The sequence below is a fragment of the Pelobates fuscus genome, chromosome 4, assembly GCF_036172605.1.
Source record: "Pelobates fuscus isolate aPelFus1 chromosome 4, aPelFus1.pri, whole genome shotgun sequence".
NCBI classification, from domain to species: domain Eukaryota; kingdom Metazoa; phylum Chordata; class Amphibia; order Anura; family Pelobatidae; genus Pelobates; species Pelobates fuscus.
This window is the reverse complement of record NC_086320.1, coordinates 266,197,906-266,212,502: the sequence shown is the minus strand read 5'-3', so window position 1 is coordinate 266,212,502 and position 14,597 is coordinate 266,197,906.

Below are 14,597 nucleotides of genomic sequence, written 5' to 3'. Positions count from 1 at the left end.
AAAAACTTTTGTATAGCTTGGCCATAATCTGTATCCCATAAAAAAACAAAAGCACAAAAAGACATTAAATAACTTGGAGCAGGGAGGTCGTGGGACCAACTTGATGAATCTATATGTAACAACATGTAACAGATTTTCCTGATATATAGGTATAGGAAGCAGTTTGTATAAATTCCAGCTGGCATTGTTAATGTCAGATACCTCCATGTCAGGAATATGTGCCCTCTTATTGGGCCTAACCTATTTTCTAAATGATTAAAGGGACACTATAGTCACCTGAACAACTTTAGCTTAATGAAGCAGTTTTGGTGTATAGAACATGCCCCTGCAGCCTCACTGCTCAATCCTCTGCCATTTAGGAGTTAAATCCCTTTGTTTATGAACCCTAGGCACACCTCGCTGCATATGACTTGCACAGCCTTCCATAAACACTTCCTGTAAAGAGAGCCCTATTTAGGCTTTCTTTATTGCAAGTTCTGTTTAATTAAGATTTTCTTATCCCCTGCTATGATAATAGCTTGCTAGACCCTGCAAGAGCCTCCTGTATGTGATTAAAGTTCAATTTAGAGATTGAGATACAATTATTTAAGGTAAATTACATCTGTTTGAAAGTGAAACCAGTTTTTTTTTTTTTTCATGCAGGCTCTGTCAATCATAGCCAGGGGAGGTGTGGCTAGGGCTGCATAAACAGAAACAAAGTGATTTAACTCCTAAATGACAGTGAATTGAGCAGTGAAATTGCAGGGGAATGATTACATGAATATTACTGAGTATATGACCCTTGGTGAGTAAGAAAACAGGGGAAAAGAGTGGATAAAGGCGTACATTTCTAAAGAACTTTAGAAGGGAATAAAAACTGTGGGGGATTTAAAGGAAAACTATACAGGGAGTGCAGAATTATTAGGCAAGTTGTATTTTTGAGGATTAATTTTATTATTGAACAACAACCATGTTCTCAATGAACCCAAAAAACTCATTAATATCAAAGCTGAATATTTTTGGAAGTAGTTTTTAGTTTTAGCTATTTTAGGGGGATATCTGTGTGTGCAGGTGACTATTACTGTGCATAATTATTAGGCAACTTAACAAAAAACAAATATATACCCATTTCAATTATTTATTTTTACCAGTGAAACCAATATAACATCTCAACATTCACAAATATACATTTCTGACATTCAAAAACAAAACAAAAACAAATCAGTGACCAATATAGCCACCTTTCTTTGCAAGGACACTCAAAAGCCTGCCATCCATGGATTCTGTCAGTGTTTTGATCTGTTCACCATCAACATTGCGTGCAGAAGCAACCACAGCCTCCCAGACACTGTTCAGAGAGGTGTACTGTTTTCCCTCCTTGTAAATCTCACATTTGATGATGGACCACAGGTTCTCAATGGGGTTCAGATCAGGTGAACAAGGAGGCCATGTCATTAGATTTTCTTCTTTTATACCCTTTCTTGCCAGCCACGCTGTGGAGTACTTGGACGCGTGTGATGGAGCATTGTCCTGCATGAAAATCATGTTTTTCTTGAAGGATACAGACTTCTTCCTGTACCACTGCTTGAAGAAGGTGTCTTCCAGAAACTGGCAGTAGGACTGGGAGTTGAGCTTGACTCCATCCTCAACCCGAAAAGACCCCACAAGCTCATCTTTGTTGATACCAGCCCAAACCAGTACTCCACCTCCACCTTGCTGGCATCTGAGTCGGACTGGAGCTCTCTGCCCTTTACCAATCCAGCCACGGGCCCATCCATCTGGCCCATCAAGACTCACTCTCATTTCATTAGTCCATAAAACCTTAGAAAAATCAGTCTTGAGATATTTCTTGGCCCAGTCTTGACGTTTCAGCTTGTGTGTCTTGTTCAGTGGTGGTCGTCTTTCAGCCTTTCTTACCTTGGCCATGTCTCTGAGTATTGCACACCTTGTGCTTTTGGGCACTCCAGTGATGTTGCAGCTCTGAAATATGGCCAAACTGGTGGCAAGTGGCATCTTGGCAGCTGCACGCTTGACTTTTCTCCGTTCATGGGCAGTTATTTTGCGCCTTGGTTTTTCCACACGCTTCTTGTGACCCTGTTGACTATTTTGAATGAAACGCTTGATTGTTCGATGATCACGCTTCAGAAGCTTTGCTATTTTAAGAGTGCTGCATCCCTCTGCAAGATATCTCACTATTTTTGACTTTTCTGAGCCTGTTAAGTCCTTCTTTTGACCCATTTTGCCAAAGGAAAGGAAGTTGCCTAATAATTATGCACACCTGATATAGGGTGTTGATGTCATTAGACCACACCCCTTCTCATTACAGAGATGCACATCACCTAATATGCTTAATTGGTAGTAGGCTTTCGAGCCTATACAGCTTGGAGTAAGACAACATGCATAAAGAGGATGATGTGGTCAAAATACTCATTTGCCTAATAATTCTGCACTCCCTGTAGTGGTAGGAATATAAAGCTGTTTTCCTATCACTATAGTACTTTATGGTGCCCCCTCACTTGTGTGCCCCTTACCTGCAGCACATAAAGGGTTAAAAATTTTAATACAGTGCCAATGAAACTCGGTGCTGGTTCATGCTCCACCTCTGCTCCTCCTCCACCGACGTTGGGGACCTAATGCACATGCACTGTCATTGCCGCACTCACATTAGGACTATCTAATAGGAACACATTATATCAATGCATTCCTATGGGATTTAAGCTGACACTGGATGTCCTAATGCAAATCGTGAGGATGTCTAGCATTTGTTAGATGACTATAAAATTTGCCTAATGATCCAGAAGTGCTTTAGTGGCTATCTGATAGACAGCCACTAGAGGTGGAGTTAACCCTGCAAGGTAATTATTGCAGTTTCTCAATAACTGCAATCATTACAATCTAAGGGTTAAAAGTGTTGTGGGTGCGTATAGTGTCCCTTTAATTAGGACAAATATGAAGATTAATGAATCTAAGGTTCCCTTTAGGTTTACGCTTTCTTTTTTTGTTTAGTCCAATCTAAACAATCATTTGATGTATGTAAGAATGGTGTAAATTATGCAGAGTGAGCAGGTGGACTCCACTTTGAAATATGGGCTGTATAAAAAGGTATATATGCTGAGCATTGCCACATATTTCGACCCAATGTAACTATTTTCCAGACCTTTAACAGGGAAGCGAGAAGCAGGCTCTGCCGAACCTCATTCGGTCAAGTTAAGAAATTTGGTATTTAGTTGTTGAGCTAGGTAAACGCTCAGGAGAAAATTGTTGATCTAAGTGCATGTCCATGAATCGGACAAGCCTAAAGTATCTTTTTCATTTATAATAAATAACAGAAACCATGTATCTACTGCCAAAAGATTAATTACATACAGAGATGCCTAAGCATGAAACAATAGCACATAAGGCATAAACTGCAGAGAACAAAACACAAACTTAGCATATTGTTAACACTCTACACAGATATCAAAGCGCATAGAAACATACACTCAATCTCTTTTCATTTAACCACAATGAATTAAACATATCTATACTCCCTAACCAAAATAAATGAAATAGCAAATACACATATATTAGTAACTTATCACCTCAGTCACTGTCATTGAGTTTATCTTCTTGAAACATCATTATTTAGCAAACACTTTAACTCCTTCACTGCAGAGTCCTTTTTACTTAAAGAAAAAAAAACGTGTAATTCTTTTAAACAGTTAAAACATAAATGGGTTTTATTTTTTATTTTTTTTCTCATTTACTTTTTGTAAATGTACACCCTTTTAATTTGTTTTTATCAACTTTAATTTACATTGAATTATCCACTTTCTAGACATTATTTTTTTTTCAATATATCATGCAAATCATGAAATACTAGCATACTTGAAGAAATACAATTTTTGTTGCATACAAACAAAGATACTCATATGAACATCTCAACATTTCAAATGAACAAAGATGGACACTTTATTTTATGTGAAGGGGTGTGGCCAGGGACGGGCTGTTCTGATAATTTTTAGGTTACTTAATAACAATTTATGCAACTAAAATGTAATTTAGAACTGGTACAATATATCTTGTTTACGTATACTTATTGTTAAACACATTTATTATAATTAAAATTACATGACTGTGAATATTATTGCTATGGAGCTATGTTATACATTCACCAACAATATGAGCCCAGGAAAAGAGGGACACTTGGATACAAAAGAAGGACAGAGGGATGATACAAAAGAGGGACAGAGGGATTTGGGCCCAAAATAGAGACTGACCCTCCTAAATAGAGGCACTTTGGAGGTATTTTCATATAAATTAATTGTAACGGATCACCTGGCACCCCGACTTGGTACCTCCGTTAATGGATGCTCCTAGTGCTTCCTGAGGACTCCAAGCACTCTGGCAGACACCATAATCACCGAATCCGAGAAACCTTTAAATTCTCCCAAGCGTATGAATGCTGTAGACCATTGAATAGGAACCATACGAATAGGCTTGTACTCCTAGCAGTCAACTGGAACAGCATACAATAAATCCTTCCCCCAATAATGAGACGACACATCACTTTGAGGGTAAAACAGGAACTCTGGACTGGCTCATCCAGCCTGGCTTTTATTACACTAATCCACATACAGGCCACACCCAGGGGGAGGCATAAAATAACCAATCACATACATGGTTCAGCCCACACATTCCCTCCCCTCAGATAAACAGTTAAACCAATTATTACATACAATAAAGATACAGTTTTTACACACACACTGTAACTTTAAAACCATACATCCAATTTCAATAAAAGTTGCATATTCAGACTCAGCATACATCAAACATAAACCCTTCCAAAAATCAGCCAAATCCCTCCAGTGGATCAAAAGTTAGCTGGAAGTCCTTTATGACCGACCGCAAGCACAATTTCCTGCCCAAAACAGTTCCATAGATTTGGGCTGTGCGGTCGGTCAATTTCATGCGAAAAAACGACTAAGTCCCATTTCGAACGGGACTTAGTCTCTGGAGCTGCAAGTTCCGTATGGGAGAAGGTAAGGGTCAGCGGTGTTCGGCAGAATGTGTAGCCGATTTTAGTTCCACAGAATCTTTAGCATACACCGCTGACCGCATTCGAATGACCAAAATGGCCGCCGCCACGTGTTCGGCTGCCGAATGGCGGCCACCCAGCGCTCGGCAATTAACCTGCAGTAACCTCACAGCCTGGGAGGTAAATTGCCTGCACACTTTAGCTTCTGGGTGGTCCGCCTGTGTGGTACTTGGTTCAGTAAGCCCTATTTACTGAACCAAGAAGGGGAGAGCCAGGAACAAGTCATTTTAAAGGTCTGGGGACATAGTCTTAAAGGGGCATTGTTCACCAAAGTTACAAGATGTCCCCAGACGGTTCTTAAAGGGCCATACACACCAATAAAAGTTAATACATTTTCAGGGGCCATAGTCTTAAAGGGTATTGTTACCCAAAGTCTCAATATGTCCCCAGACAGTTCTTAAAGGGCCAGCAGCAGTACAATAAAATACCATTCCCTGTGCTTAAAGGGCCAGCAGTCGCACAATTAAATACAATATGCCCCAAATAACCCAGGGGCCATAGTCAGCAGGTAGGAGGCTAGCAAACAGGCTTCTCCAGGGCCCAGTGGCGAGGTTGGTTTCGCCACATTAATGTTGGGAGGTATGTTATCTATATCTACCTCCGGTCTCTGAGGTAATGTTGGAGCTACATGTATTTTGGCAGTGGCGTACACACAATCCATTGGACCCTGGTGCGAAACTGATCCATGGCCCCGCCCCCCGATCCGTGCCCACCCAGACACACATACATACAGACACTTACACACATACAGAGACACAGACACACAGACAGACACACACAGACAGACAGATACATACAGACACACACACACACATTCACCCCCCGACAGACACACATACATACATACAGACACACACATACAGACACATACATACAGACACACAAACACATACACACACACACACACACACACAAACATACATACAAAGACGCACACACACACATACAAACACACACACAAACATACATACAGCCTGTATATATGTGTGTCTGTATGTGTGTCTGTATGTGTGCATCTCTGTATGTGTGTGTGTATGTTTGCATCTCTGTATGTATGTGTCTGTATGTGTGTGTCTCTGTATGTATGTGTCTGTATAATACAGACACATACATACAGTGACAAACACATACAGACACATACATACAGTGACACACACATACAGACACATACATACAGACAGATACACACACACATACACAAAATGTTTAAGACACCTTCCTGTTTCCTACCTTTTGCAGGAGGGTGATAGCTGGGAGGGGTGTTCTGATAGCTGGGAGGGGTGACTGGGGCAGTCACTTCCTCTCAGCTCTGTCTGATGACATCACAGGGGGCCCGGTGGCGCTGTTAAAACGCCCAGCGCTGACCGGGCCCTCTGTAAATCCATCTCCATTGGGTGGCCCTAACAGCATGGGCCACCCTTCATGTGTGGCCCCGGCAGTTTGCAAAAACATGGCGATGGGTACCCGGTCGCAGGGGTCTGCAGGGCAGCCGGGCCCCCTGGAGTGACGGGCCTGGTCGCAGCTGCGACCCCTGCGGCCTTGGTATGTACGTCAGTGTATTGGGGGTGGACTTTGGTTTTACATAAATGTTCATTATTAGATATCATAACTAGTGAATGAGTCTGCTTTTTTTTACTGTCCAAATATTCAGTTTGAATCAGAAAACCTCAGCTTATTGGAAAGCTTTCTCTCATTTATACAGACAGTGCTGTCAATCTGCTGTTATAGTTTCTCTTTAAAAACAAATAAGCACTTCTGCAGAACTAAAAAAAAAAATATATATATATATATATATATAAACACAACATTGAAACTGCACTATTATCATTATTAGTACAAAAGACACGGGGAGAAGTAAATTCCCCAGATAAATACACGTCAATGAGTAATTACTTTTTTGAAAGAGCAAATATGAAAGATAAATAAGACTCCTTGTAAATCCTCCTTTATGAAACTCTTGAAGGATTTGCACATTATATAGTATGTCTCTTATCTCATCAAATAGCCTTGAGCTCCAGCACAACCCTAACTTTATCAAAACCTGCAGTCAGATACCTAGATATATACATGAGAATATGCTGTTGCTATATTATTATTATAACTCGAATGTTGATAAAACTGTAGGATGAAATAAAACAATTACAATCTGTTTTTTTTTTATAATTGGCATTATTAATAATCACAATATAGAATACAAAATTGGGCATAAAATTATAATCACAGATTTCAACAGGTTATTCAACAAACCAATATATAATACGATTCAAACTTCTGTACCAGATGAGTACTGTACATATCACTATTTGCATCAATAACATTTATTTCGCCATGTTTAATTAACAGAGTTGCCTGAACTCATACCTTTAGATTTTATGTGGCTATATACCAGATTCCTATTTAAATTTGGAACTCCCCTATAAATTACTCTTGGCTTCTCTAGGAGGATGGTGTTGAGAATGTCATCCCCTCTTAGTATGGGCCAATATTTATTTATTATTCTTTTAAAAACATGACTCTTACAATTAAAATCACAAATTAAGGCTACTTGGTTATCTTTTTTTGTTTCACTTATTTGCTTATACTCTAAAAGAGGTAGTCTGTTTTCTTTTTCTACATCATTATATACTTTCCTAAGTAAATCGTCATGGTATCTTTTATCTTTAAAATCTTTGAAACATCATGTCCTCTGAACAGCTCCTTTTAATTCCTTTTAATAGAAGTTGGGATTTTGGGGCATTTAACAGCCACGGGGAGAAATGACAGCTGTTCTTCTCTATGTAGCTGTTAACGTCACCTGTTTTGAGGGATACCACTTGCCACCTCTGTCCAGCTTGATAATTCTGTGTACTCTATTTTTAAGCCAATGTTCTACCCAAGAACATGCATTTTCATGTAGACCAATTTCCTTGAGTTTGAACCTTGTGTGAAACTGTATCAAATTCCTTGGCAAAATCAAAATAGATCACATCCACTGTAACACCCTGATCTATATTTCTACTTACTTCTTCTTTTTTTTTTTTTTTTTTTATTCTTTATTTTAGGCGTGCAGTGTTAAGTACAATAATTTGCCATGACATATAACAGGGGTTACAATGGAAAGAATAGTGTGCTAACATATTAGTTCAAGATGAGCTGCACTTTTTTTTTTTAAAAAAGGTAAAACAAGCGTATTCACAATGAGACATTAAATGTGCTGTAAGGCATTAAGAACAACTTAATAGTTACGTTTGGTTATGGTTAGGTTTGGGTGCTGTATAGTCTAGTCTAACAATGACACAAGAAGTGTCCCCATACATACAGGTAATTAAGTTTAGCTAGTAACTGTGGGTCAACTTAGCAGGTAGGTTTGGTTAGTTATGACATTACCGCAGCTGCAGCGTTTACAGTGGTTTCACAATACATACAAATTAGGTCGGTTCTGTCGTTTAAGCAGCTTCCTCAGCAGTAATAAGTCTACCGTATAAGCAGGCTAGGTCGGATATTGCATTAGATCGTCACTGAAGCTTTACTATTACACTCTGTTAAGCATATGTAACTAATATAAGAATATTAGGTCTGATAGAGGCACATAGAGACAGAAATAGTCCGTGGACCAATTATCCATAAATACATATTAGAGTTTCGTGCACTTTTTCTTGGGAAGCGTTGGAGAGGTTGCACATTTGTGCAAGAGTTCGTATTATAGTAGCAAGACGTGGCATACAGTTGCGTGGAACATTAAAACATGGGTTAACATGCATCAGGTAACAAAGCTAAGAACACGAGGCAGAAAAAAACACATTGTTTAGTAGACTGACATTGCCTACGTTGCTTAGTCATAGGTACATTGTGGTTAAATTGTGCACGTTCTAAAGTAGCATGTATTATGTTAGTTTAGTGGCACTGTGTGACGGTTTTGTATAACGCTAGGAAACTGATATGTTATTTTAAAGCATGGAGACATCTGGTGAAGAGAGCCCTGGATATATAAGGGAACTAGCGGGCATAATCGTGGTTAATATTAGTGGGGCCGGTATTGAGACAACATACCGTTATGTATCGCTGGTTAGTCGGCTTATTTAGTGGGGGAGCGTTGTTGTGCATCTTCGGGGGAGTGGAGGAAGGGGGGGTAAGGGGGGGAGGAAGGGGAGGCAAAGGGGGGGGTGATCTGTGGTGGGTCGACATGTTGGGGCAGTGTTTGTTCCGTCAGACCCAGTCAGTACCATCCGTAACACAGGGTGCGCCCTGTTGTGTGATCAGAATGGCAAGTCCTATCTTTGCCGTGAACGTTGTGTGGTCTTCGCTGGGTATCGATGGGTTAGTGTTAGCTTAATGTGTTGTGTGCGACAGGGGTCATGTGTCTTGGTATTTGGGGGGGTTGACGACCATGGCTGGGTGTATGTGTCAGCCAGAGTATGTATACTAAGGTGGGGGTTTGAAATCTGGGTTGAGGCCCTTTCGGAGCATTTGATAGAGTCCTGAAAGCTAGAGTCTCTAATTTACAGTCCCTTGTCAGGAGGTGGTTTCACCGAGGCAAGTGGATCTTCAGGTCGGTAGTTCGTTTCTGTGCTGTACCGTGTCCGCCTTCAGGTGGTGAGCGCCACATATGGATCAGGCGTGCCTCTTGTTGGCACGAACGGGATGGATCTCTCCGGGTCCCATGTGAGTTGTTGGGGAGTTGCCCTCTCAGGGTCTGCCTGGATGAGGGAGTCTGGAGGTAGACCCAGCGCTTGTAGGAGCGGGGCTGCGTCGTCTAGTTCCCGGATTCGGTGGGAGACTGGTCCCAGCTGCACAGTAAGTATGTGTGTCGTTTGCCATCTGTATTTAAGGTCCCGTTGGCGTAGAAGCGTGGTGAGTGGCTGGAGGGAGCGCCGCCAGGCAAGGGTGTCTCCAGAGAGGTCGGCAAAGAAGCTTACCGCCATTCCTTCAAACTGGTATGGTGTTTTGCCCCGCAAGGCGGCTTGGACCGCCATTTTATCCCTCCTGGTTTGGAAGGCGAGTATAACGTCTCGCGTGGCTTCGGTTGGTGCTTTAGGTGGTTTTGGGATTCTGAAAATGTTGGCGAGGGCCATCTTGTTAGCCTTTGCGGGTGGTAGTACTGTGGCAAGTAGACGCTGGGCCACCTGTGGTAAATCTGTATCGGGGATCGTTTCAGAGATCCCTCTGATTTTCAGATTGTCTCGTCTTCCGGCATCCTCCTGCTCCGCCATCCGGTGTTCGTGTAATTTTTGCTGCCATTGGAGATCTCTTACAGCCTGTTTAAGTTCCCCAAGGTCTTGAGTATTGGTGCCGGTTGTGCATTCGAGTGCATTTAGGCGGGTCGTTAGACCCTTCAGGTCGCCCCGCAGGGCCGTGATATCCTCACGCAGGTCTTTGTGATGGCCTGCAAGCAGCCTCGTGAGGACCGCTACAGTCACTGGCGCGGTGTCCGGACTGATGCTAGTCGGCTGTGTCGGCTTACTCAGTGTGGGGGCTGGCAGACATTCATCCCCGGATAGATCTTCAGAAAAGTCGGAGCAGCCTCCGTGGAGCGCCTCCATATTGGTCTCGTGTGCCTTGCGGGCCTGTCTCCACATGTCCCCAATTGTGAGTCCCGGAGTGGGTTTTTCTTTGGGAATTCTTTTCGTTTTTCGCCCCATGGCACGTAGGGGGGTATAAAGTGTCATTTTTTTGTAGTTTGAGGGCTTGCAGCCCGGTTTGTTCCATTTTTCTCGTTTTTTGCCAGAGCTCTCAGTCCATGCGGCCGTTTAGCTCGGCAGTCAAGCTCCGCCCCTACTTACTTCTTTATAGAACACAATCAAGTTAGTTTGACATGACCTGTGCTTCATAAAACCATGCTGTTTTTGTTGATAACTGTCAGGCCTTAAGCCTCCCGATGTCTCCTCATGCTTCCGGGTTTGACGGAGCTTAGCCACACCCCCATTGCCGCGGTCTGCTATTTAATGCGACCGCACCAGCTGATAGACGCTGGATTATTGAAACGCGTACCGCGCCAAACTCACCGGCTCACAGACCTCGCTGAGACGACCACTCGCTACTGGACCGGACTGGAGGAATATTCAAGTCCCCAACATCTCTCCTCATCACAGACAGGTACCAGCACTCTCGGCAACCATTCACTGAAGCAACCACCTCGGAGGAGAGCTGGGGACACAATCCCTCTACTTCTAGAAGTTAAGTAACTTACAGTCTCTGAGTTAAGAGCTAACAATGCTAAAGCTTTATTTCAACTTACTAAAGTCTGCTATCAAGTTCTCCAGCAAGCCTGTGACAGCTTTCCTCAAATCAAGTATTATTCAAGTTCAGCTGTACCTGTCTTGCTACAGATAGTCTTATTCTCTTCATACTAAAGTCTGCTATCAAGTTGTCCAGCAAGCCTGCTACAGCTTTCCTCAAATCAAGTATTATTCAAGTTCAGTTGTACCTGTCTTGCTACAGATAATCTTATTTCTTCATACTAAAGTCTGCTATCAAGTTGTCCAGCAAGCCTGCTACAGCTTTCCTCAAATCAAGTATTATTCAAGTTCAGCTGTACCTGTCTTGCTACAGATAATCTTATTTCTTCATACTAAAGTCTGCTATCAAGTTGTCCAGCAAGCCTGCTACAGCTTTCCTCAAATCAAGTATTATTCAAGTTCAGCTGTACCTGTCTTGCTACAGATAATCTTATTTCTTCATACTAAAGTCTGCTATCAAGTTGTCCAGCAAGCCTGATACAGCTTTCCTCAAATCAAGTATTATTCAAGTTCAGCTGTACCTGTCTTGCTACAGATAATCTTATTTCTTCATACTAAAGTCTGCTATCAAGTTGTTCAGCAATCCTGCTACAGCATCCCTCAAAACAAGTACTATTTAAGTTTTGCTGCACCAGTCTTGCTACTGATAATTCCAAGGTATATAATCTCTTATAATTTGAACTGTTAACAAGAATAACGGACTCTAATGAATTCTGAACCTTGTCAATGCTAAATGAAACAAACCATTTATTATTTAAAGCAACAGTTACTGTAATTCTGGAACTGAAGTCTCAGTTCCATCTAAGTGTCTTAATAAAAGATCAAAGTCCTAAGAAATCTGCAGTTGTGTTCCACATCAATTACTGTGAACGTGACAATAACATGTTCTTCTCAAAGAATTCTTGAATATTATCCCTTAATAACCTTTCAAATATTTTCCCAACCACAAATGTTAAGCTCACAGGTCTATAATTTCCAGGCAAGGATTTTGAACCCTTTTTGAATATAGGAACCACATGTGCCTTCCTCCAATTCTCTGGAACACATCCTGAAAGAAAAGAATTGTGAAAGATTAAAAACAGAGGTTCACTTATTTCTACACTTAGTTCCTAAAGTACTCTTGGATGAATACTGTCAGGCCCTGGAGCTTTGTTTATATTAACTTTCTTTAGTTGCTGCAGCACCTTTCTCTTGGAGCCGAATGGGGAATTCGCTCTAGACAACCCCAGGCACTGGACGCCACTCAGTCCTGGGAGATCCAGTTCTTACAAGGACTTTCCCCGTTGAATCCCCTGCAAGCTGGAACAGCAGACACAGGAGTATATCTTAATTTCCTCCAATAACAGGTTGACACACAGTTTTGGAGTGTAAGCCAGAATAGATTTTAATGGTGCCACACATGGCCTTTAATGCAAGTCCCCAAGCAAGGGGTACGCCCACTTCAACCGTGTTGGGGACAGGGACACAAACTTAAAAACCATTAATAACACATTTACAATGTAAGGCACTCCCACACATGACACAAAATCCCTCCCCTCTGCATGGGAGATAATTGGATCAGTAACTGTACTAATTCTAATACAATTATCTCCAAGCACAGAAAAAACATACATTTCTAAAAAGTCCCAAAAGTACCCCAAAAATGCATGAAATCCCCACAAATGTTACATCCCATCCTGAAAGTCCTGATCTGGGTGACCAACATATCCAAAAATCACCCTGATCAGTTCAGGGGTTTAGGAATCTACTGGAAGTCATAATTTTGACCGACCATGCACATGGTCCTTTGCCCAAAACAGTTCCATGAAATCAGTGCTAACGGTTGGTAAAGTTTGGTAGTCTTTTTACAGGTTTCTCTGCAGGGCCCATAGTATGGGGAAGACACAAGGTATTGACCAACGGGACTCTGAGAACATATACCCTAGTAAAATCCGATCTCACTAAAACAGTTTCGGACCACCCAGAGGCTCAGAGACTCCTTTGACTCCCCTGTAGGATTGAGTGTCCCCAACCGGGCCGGCAGGAACCCTAGTTCACTGGTGGACAGGAGATTTACTGCTCCCTGATGCTCGCACCCAGACATCGCCTCTTCAGGCGTAGGATCACACATACCCAATGCCACTTTTTCCCGCTCCCGCTCCTCCCTCCCCACCTCTACTTCATTCGCATCTCCCTTCAGCCCCCTCCCTAACTCGGGTCATGTCCCTACGACCGGCAGACCTCACCATACTGACCATCGATGCCAAAGGACTGAACAAACCCGAGAAATGCTCAGGAGTCATGAGAGATTTCCATGCTGCTAGAGCCTCCATAGTCTACATACAGGAAACCCACTTCAGAGAATGGTCCAGGCCCAAACTGACGGACCACCACTTCCCAACTGGGTACTATAGTGATCACCGCACAGGCAAATCAATGGAAGGGTCCCATTTTGTCCCAAATAAACAGGAGGGTCCCATTTTGTGAGGGTGGCGGTTCTAATGGATCCCGAGGGGAGGTTCCTGTTCCTGAAGGGCACGATAGCGGGGACAAAGTATACCTTCGCAAACATGTATGCTCCCAACCAGAGACACTACAGATTCCTAGCCCGAACACTCTGTAAGCTGTGGAGCTTCTCTGAGGGCATATTGATAATGGGGCAAGATTTCAACCTGACCCTAGACCCAAAATGGGATTCGTCCTCGGGGACATCACATGTCCCGTCACAACACAACACGTAACCTTTATCTGGTCCCTGATCCCACTACCACCTGCCCTTGGTCAGAAAAGCTGATCAAGGGACTGACCATGCACCTGTATCCCCGTTGTATCCCCGCTGACCATGCACACTAGCATCCCCGTTGTACAGATCTAAAGTGTCCAAATGGAGACTGAACGAATACATGCTTTCCCTACCAGGAACACTGACGGATGTAAATTAGGTCTTGAGTGACTACTTTATCATTAACACTCCAGATCAGACGACACCCACAGTAAACTGGGAGGCTCATAAAAGCGTGGTGAGAGCCCATCTCCTAAAGAAAGGGGCAAAACTGAAACGACGGAGGGAAGCACAAATGACATCACTCATACAAAAAATTCACACAGTGGACGAAACCAACAAATGGGACAAACACCAGGCAAAACTGCTACAATTGAGACGATACTTGAGAATTGTCAGGGTACCTGAGGCCTCTACCTCTAAGGGAGGTAGAGACTTGGTGGTGTATCCGTCCAAGCGAGCTGTTTCCTCCGTTCCTCGCGGTTCATCCAGTCACTTAAACACCGGCCGCGAGGAATCCACGTCCTTTTCTAGCAGGACGCTCAATACGTGACGTCATGACGCT